Source organism: Pseudochaenichthys georgianus, chromosome 7, assembly GCF_902827115.2.
Source record: "Pseudochaenichthys georgianus chromosome 7, fPseGeo1.2, whole genome shotgun sequence".
Taxonomy (NCBI): domain Eukaryota; kingdom Metazoa; phylum Chordata; class Actinopteri; order Perciformes; family Channichthyidae; genus Pseudochaenichthys; species Pseudochaenichthys georgianus.
In genome coordinates, this window is record NC_047509.1 from 35712787 (window position 1) to 35721420 (window position 8634).

An 8634-nucleotide genomic window follows, 5' to 3' on the forward strand; every position below is an offset into this window, starting at 1 on the left:
TCAATAGAAATGAATAGGGGAAAACGTAGTATATACACGTTCTCCTGGCGATCTCAGGAGGCGATCATCTTCGTAATATCTATAAAACTATAGATCCTACACATCCACTGGACGTAGATTCTAAAAGTACAATATACACTTCTCGCTAGAAATCGAATCAAAACGCGTTTTAATGGCCAAACTATCCCACAATTTAGGATTGACAGAGAGGGTTATTTGTGAATAAAGGACCCACCGGAGCGTTTTCAATCAACGGGAGCATGTTGTTTCTTACACGACCACTAGAGGTGCTACACTTTAAAACGTGACTATGGGTCGTAATAAGCTGCTGAACAATCGACCTATTTGGTCGTTTTTTGTAGAAGGACAGGCTGTTTTGAAGACTGTATTTCACTGAGTTGATTTGTGAATTGTTGGTCAATGTGATGCTGTCCAGCACCAGATAGAGAATAGGATGCTCTACTCACCTGAAGCCCCACTACGCACTTTATGCTGCTAGGGCGCTTTTATACTTTTTGAATGGAAGTCTTTACCTGGCAGACCTTAGCATCTCTTCAAAGTGTAATTTGATGTTCTCTGGCTTCACTAACACTGCTGATCAGTGAAGAAAGCGATCCAATGTAAACTTGTACATTTAAACAATGTAAATGCAGCTATTATTACGTGCTATTGAATGTTAATTGCAAATGTTTTTGTTTTTTTTAAATGTAAGATTCACACAATATTTCAAATGGTGTGTACTCTAAGGTTGCATTTCTTTTTGTTGAGCTTTTCAAAAGTCAAATAAAGATTCAGATTACATCAGAAACATCAATTACCTTTATTAATAAAGCTCTATCACACATTTGTCAAACAGCGCTATTCCAAATGTACAATATATAACACCAACACAATTTGGATAAGGAAACTCCTTAATCTTAAAATAAACTGATTAGGCACACTTTACCCCACACACTGTTTTAGATTTATTCAAGTGTGACTTTCAATTCCATACATGTCCAAACCTGTTTTTTCATAGAGCCTCCTGCTGGTGTAAAAGGAAAGCTCCTTGTCGAAAAATCAAACCAATTTTATTTAAATCAATGTTCCAAACAGCTTTCAACAGGTGGAAATTAACTATACTTTGTTTCATTTATTATGCTTCACAAATCAATAGTTTTTTCTTTAACAGAAAATCAAATGACTGTGTCATTTGAAAGGGTTTGCACATACATCTCTACAGAACTGTTTTGCCTTTTTGCTAGCAGACCGCATGCCCAGCAGCAAACAACAGACTTCCATTAGCATCTAGCAGATGAAGAAAGTGGTGCTTAAGAAACGTCATGTTGCCAGAATCAGGCTCCGTGTTAATGCTAATTCTGTGCAAACATATTTGCTAATGTGTTTGCAATATACCCTCAAAATGGTGATTATACATCACTTGTGTGTTTCCAGGGAATTCTGCTGCCCCCAATTGGCTAAAAAATCTTGAAAATGCTTGCCCATAAACAGATCAATGGGCAAAAGCTAACCCAAACCCTAGGAGAATCCAACAACAAGTACAAAATAAAACAAATATCCTTAAATTACAAATAAAATACAAAAATAAACTGTCCTGCAACTTCATAAAACATGAACGATTGAATATTTGCTATTTGATTTAATACAAATGTAAATGCTATGTGACTACGTTTACTTTCATGGTCACATGTGTTTATAAAAAATTACGTTCATTGCTTTCTCTAAATACTTCTCATTACAGTAACTTTCTCAGTACCTTAGTCAATATTTAAAAAAATACTCTTACATGAACTCTAAAAATAATACAGTTAATGTCCATTTCTCATTCATGCACCATATTGTAAGTTCGATGTTTTGATTATTTTCCTATCAGATCAAATTGATCATCATTAGACGGAATTTACTTTGAATCTGTGACCAATGTTTGTTAGGCTATGCTGTACTGTAACAATTTACTGATTTGATTTACTACCAAAAACACCATCATAAAACATGCATTAAACACAGCAACAGACAAGATGTAAAGGAAACAATGGCGACAGATAATTGGCGATATTGGCTGTGACTTGTGTCCAATAAGCCCTTAAGCATCAAACTCTGATTTGACTTCTCATTAAAAAGTATTACAAGAATATCGTCAAGGTTATGCTGTCCAGGATCTAGACTAAATACACACAGTATATGAACTTTGTACAACACACATCTTTACATATTTAAAATAGATAATTAAAGTCAAGCATGTCATCCTATCCAGCTGTAAGCTTGGCACTCCACCAGTGGGTTTTCTTTATAAACCACCGTGTAGCCACACTCAGTCCTGAGCCGACGACACTCCTTGGGCCATGAGGTGGGCTTCATTGGCCTGGAATGGTAAAGGAGAGACGAGTTAGGAGACGAGAGATTATGTGCGTTTTAAATTAACTAATTGCCTTTGACTTCTGGTGTGGTTAGTTTTAGCAGTTGTGAACACACAGTATTGGAACTTTGGTGAAAAAAAAGACTTGTGTGGACCAAAACAACCGCTTGTGAGATGTTTTCACATTTGTTTCCAAGCAAACTTTAGTAGGTTGGATTACAGTGAGAACATAATCTGACCCGATTGCCCGAAGTGAAGCTAAATGCAGGCAATTATGGCTGCAAACACAGGTATTTGTTGCAATGGACACAGGTTAACATGACTTCTGTGGTATTCCATTACTTGCTTGACACCTTGGTGGAAGATAGAATATGCGTTTTTAAATAATGTAGCAATTTTGACTTAATGGAGAAGGGATCTGTGTGCAAAGTAAATCAGTGCCGAGTCAATGTGAAAACAGTTCGACAGCAATACTTCTAAATGCCCGATCTGCAGCACAAGTGGCATCTCTCGAGACAACAGCTTCTTCCTACATGCCCATCAGCAAATCATTATTTTAATTAAACCAATTATATTTTTTCACAGCACAGCCAATGCAAACTTAATAGAAAACTAACTAAAAGTTTTATTTCAATCTGATTCAGCCTAGCCAAATGGACTACAACATATTTTAAATAAATTATTATGACCTTAGTGGAATGATCTACTCACGCGAAGCAGTAGGAGCCAAAGTCATGGCAGAAACATTTGTCACAGCCTCTCCGGAAAGTCTCTCCTGGTTTGTAGTGCTTGTCCTTATAAGAACAGATGCCTGTGGAAGAAATAACATGTCAATCGGTTTTGTGTCTGCATGTCATACTTTTGTAGTTCTAGGCATACATTTACAGGAGGTTAAATCAAAACCAGATTCTATACTTCTTAATAAATAAAGCCCTTTTGTTGAAGGACAGTCACATTAATGTCTAAATTTAGCGTCCACAGTGATTTATTCTCGTATTTCTGCAGGCTGTTGGGGCAATCCCATGGGGTATGTCAGTCACCTACAGGAGGGGGTCAATATGATCACTGATCTGGTCTGAAGAGCCCCACAGGGATTTTTGCAATGTCAGGGTATCGAGGACAAAGCTTCCGGTCGGCCAGTTTGGGTTGGTTTAAAAAACAAAAAGGGCGATTTGTACTCCCTAGGCAGACCGTATCAAGCTCCCGGACTGGGCCGGGACATACGGACACATTATTTGATCAATAATTCTACAGCGAAGCAGAAGCCATTCTTACCTTTCATGTTGTACATGGAGGCTTCTGAGTATCCGTTGCTCAACAGAACGATGAGGGCCAAGCAGAAAGCAAACACCAGTGATAGAGAGCATCCATGAATGTTACCCATTGAATGGAGCATTTCTTCAAGAAAATTGATTTAAAAAATCAGTTTTATTATCTCTTTAAACTAACTACACCTTTAGTTGATTCACCAGTTCAGATCTGACAGTTTGTGAATGTCCTGTATTATCCACTGAAGTCCTTGTGATGGCCCAGTACTCACTAGCTAATATTTATAGTCTCCCGTCACTGCTGGGAAGAGAGAAAAAAAAAAAATAACCACATGTTTAGTTCCCTGGTTTCTTCCCAGGTTCCAACTTTTGTTTCGGAGCGAGGTGTGTTTGGAGTGAAGCTATGAACCCATGCGTCCCTAAATATTACCTTAGCCCTCGCTTGCTGTGTGGGTGAGTTGGCCGGATCCAACTAGGGGTGGATTATGACACAATGGGCTTCTGGGAACAGACATACAAATGTCCCCATCACCTCTTCTACTAGTCCTTTTTACCTAGTGGGTTTGTGTCATTTGCAGTCTTTGAAGCTGAATTGTGTTTCTTTGTGTCTTTGTTGTCCCTAAGTGTGTCTTTGTAGTTTCTTTGTGTTGTTTTGCATCTCTTAGTGGTCACTTTTTTAGTCTTTCTTTTTGTATCATGTTTAATTTGTGGATCTTACCGGTCGTTTTGCATTTCTTTTAAGTCTTCGTGTCTCTTTGAAGTTGTTTTATCTTTCTTGGTTGTCATTTAGAATCTTTCTTGACATTTTATAGTTGGAGGCCAGGTCACACTTTGGGGCCACGGGGCCTGTGCAGTTTAGGCCAATTTAGTAATCCACCCATGATTTCAAGGGTTCAGTGGTTACCATATGTTTGGCAAGCCTGTTTATCATCTACACTAATTTTATCTTTAACATACACATCATGTTGTATCACCCCTTCACCAACCCGAAACACACAGATGCTGACTATATCATAATAATAATATAATAATAGCTTGGATTTATATAGCGCCTTTCATGAGATCCAAGGTTGCTTTACAAAGAAGAACAGGGGCAAAACAAACATAACAAAACAACAAATAGGTTAGGGGCCAAAGGCCTTGGTGAACAGATGGGTCTTGAGGGCCCTTTTGAAGGAGTCAAGCGTGGGGATGTTGCGAATCTCCGCAGGGAGAGCGTTCCAGAGGGTGGGGGCTGCCACACTGAAGGCTCTGTCCACGAAGGTTCACAGTTTGGTGCGGGGGGTGGTAAGCAGGCCAAAGTCTGAAGACCGCAGGTTCTGGGGTGGGGCATGTGGGTGGAGGATGTCCGATAGGTACTGGGGGGCATGGGCATGGAGGGATTTGTAGGTAAGGAGGAGGATTTTGTATGTTATGCGGGACTTGACCGGCAACCAGTGGAGGTGGATGAGGGTGAGAGTGATGTTCTGCCCACGGCTTTGTAGTGAGTACCCTAGCAGCACAGTTTTGGACATACTGAAGCCTGTCCAGGGTTTTGTTGGGAACCCCAAACAGGACACCATTGCAGTAGTCCAAGCGGGAGGTGACGAAAGCATGGACTAGGGTTTCTGCAACCGACTCCGAGAGTGACGGTCGGAGTCTGGCAATGTTCCTTAGATGGAAAAAGGCCGATTTGGTCACAGACTTGACGTGGGAGTGGAAGGAAAGGGTGGAGTCGAGGATGAGACCCAGGTTGCCGGCTTCAGGAGATGGGGAGATGGAGCAGCCGTCAACCTCGAGGATGAAGTCACCAACCTTCCGGATATATAAGATAAACCTATTTATATAAGATAAACCTATTTGTATGACTGCTGATGATGTCAAAAACCTCTTTGTGCTGATATTGTCCCTTGTGTGAAGGATCTTGGTTCAAGCCGAATTATCACACACTGCATTCTAAAACATTGCAAACTTTGAAATGTATTTTCCTCTTAGTCCAAGCAAAAATGCTTTGGAGAGAAAGTATTGTTCTACATAGTCAGTTTTCTTTGCAATTTGAAAAGCTTACATACTAACCAACATCTGACATGGTAAATAAATGACGGCAGTGTCATGGTTTGCACGGGACCTTTTCTGCTGTAAACTGTTTACATATGCTGCAGTACATATAGTATGATGTAAAGACCACAATATGACCAAGAAAGTATGTCAAATATATTTACCCGGTTTGTAGGTAGTTTGACATCTGGAAAATGGCAAAGATATTTGAGATCAAGGTCAGGAAGTTCCAGGAGTAAAAATGATGTCAAAGATACAGACCTATAGAAGAAATCTCTGTGGGTCTCTGTCGCACAAACACATTCTGATTTTGCTGCCTGTGTGACTACCGCCGGACGGCTTGTGGTCAGTCTCTTCCTTCCTGACAGCCTCTGGCCAGTAACCAGTCGTCCCACCATGCTCTGACAAAAGGGAAAACAAACAGGACATCAAGGGACTGGAAGGAACTTGTGGTGGCCAAGGGGATCTTGATAGAAACCACCACTGACTCCACGTCAACCCTTTTAGTCAAACAGGAACACTTTCACAGAGATGGTTGGCTTGGTGGTTATTGGTGATCACCCTGTTGATGTGTTTTTAGTATTACCAGAACTGGACACTTCCATGTTGGTCCTGTGTCTGAATTGGTTTTCAAGGTGGTCCTAGTTTCCATAAAGGCGAAAAACTATTAGGTGGGATTGGGATTCCAAGACTTGACTGTAGATCAGTATTGTGAGAAATACGTCTATATTGGAAGTTATTTCATGATTTATGCCAAATGCTGACATACCACAATTGTTTGGCATGGTTGACTTGAACGGAGGAAGACTGGAGTTTGCATCCTATAACAGACAGTAATTACATTAAATTGCTTTTCATTAACCTTTACCACAGTTTTTCCCCAGCCTAAAATAGGTGTTTAAGTTCCTAACTCCTACCATTGCCTGACCACCTTTATTTGCCTTAAGCACAAGCTTTCTATAACTGTTATCATTCTGTAGCTGCTGTTTCAAGATATCATAAAAACTAACAATTAATTAGTATTTATTAATTATTGATTAAGACTGTCGAATATCCATGTTATTTTCTGGCTATACTGCAGGCATAGTGCTCCGTAGCACCCGGAATGCATGGTTATAGACAGTGGCGGCTGGTCAATAGAGGATGCTAGGACGCCGCCCCCCCCCTTCCTCCCTGGTGGAAAAATAACCACATCAAGGATTATTTCTGAAACAGTATGGAGGTCAAAGGCTTTTTCTCTTGACGGTTTACGACAAGGTGAGTTCTTTTTTATATTCTGCTTTTTTACACATGCTCTCTCCAGTAGCCTACAGGTTAGCTCTGAGTGTTAGCGATGCTTGCTAATGTAAACACAAACCATATCACGTCCAAAACACGTCGCGCATTGTTTCTGATAGCAATGTTTCTGATAGGGCCGTGGGTGTAAAGCATGGTGTAAAGCCAGCCCACATTTCAGATATGACGTCATATCGGACACATATCTGGATCAGCTCCGTTGTAGCCCCGTTTTTAGAGATTTGGGTAAGGAGGAAAAGAGAGAGGGTTTTATTTTCTGACACTTTGTGAGTCCCCTGACACACCGGGGACACATATTTATGTATACAATACATAACAAAGTGCATTTTGCATGATAGGAGACCTTCAAATGGCTGACACACAGTGTGGTAGGTCAAAGTCAACACATTCCAACTGAGTGAGGCTGACTGTGGTAGGTTGGCTCTGAACAAATGAAAGATGTTTTGCCTCTTGAGGGAAACAACCGGGTAGGTCGAGTAGAACTGAAAGCAGCAGAAGAGGACCACACAGACTCCCAAAGCACTGATGCTTGCAATGCTATGACATAAGTCTAATGTTTTTCATTAGTTCCATTTTACACCTACTCTCACCTAAAGAAACATGCTATGGTAGATCTACACCTGCCTCTGTGACTCTCTTAGTTGTTGAACTGCCTATCCTCCACTTTCTTTAGATAATCAGGAATTCATTGTACAGAATGAGATAAATGGCATACAATTGTTTTAAGATTCTTATGCTGGGATTCCCAAAAAGTTAAAATGTTCATTATGCCCATATGCATTATTTACTTGGATGCATAGTGCCGTACCCTGAATTAAAGTTGCTTCTTATCCAATGCTTTAGTTTATAACACCTGCAAAACTAATAACATAAGCCTCCGTTGCATGTACGCATGTTAGCATTGCCATTGTGAACATATTAGCATGCTTAAATTAGCATTCAGCCTAAGGACAGCCTCAAGTATGGAAAACACATTCATTCATTATGTATACTGACTAGTGAGTTTAACATTTTGTCATTGCATATACCGCACAGGCAATATGTGCATGATGTGAAATCACTTTTGTACTTTAACAGTTATCATTGACCATTTTTCACAACATGTGTTTGGCGCTCTCCAAAGGGCATATAGATGTCGTTTTGGGAACAAATGGCAAACCACCTATTCTGCCATTTTGGTCTGCAAACAAGGGCTAAAACAGTTGCCTAGTAGATATTAAATTCCATACCATGGTGGGCCAAATATCCTTTGCAAAGAATATGTAGGCCTACTGGATGTTAAAATGAAATACTGTATCATTTGGATTTGGCTGCAGTATGCTGTGCTTTGATGCTAACTGGTCTGGGTTCCGGTTGAAGAAGTAACTTACCTTAATGTCAGTTCCAAACCCTAATGGCAGTGAGGTTTCTGAAAGTAGAACTTTATACTTTAGTGGTGCCGGCCTTGTGGTATCTCGTCACAACACCGGATTTAATAAATAACACTGCTTGGTGAGCAATGTGGTGGTTGCTAGAAGCAGACCACACAGAGGATGAAGCAGCTGATGAATTACAGGTACTTACTGACATGCTGCAGATTCTCGAGTCAGGCGGTCTCAGGCGGTCTCAGGCTATGCCACCCTCTCAGTGTGCATCTGTGTGCAGTGGCCCTGTGTGGTATTTTTGGTTGTGTGACTC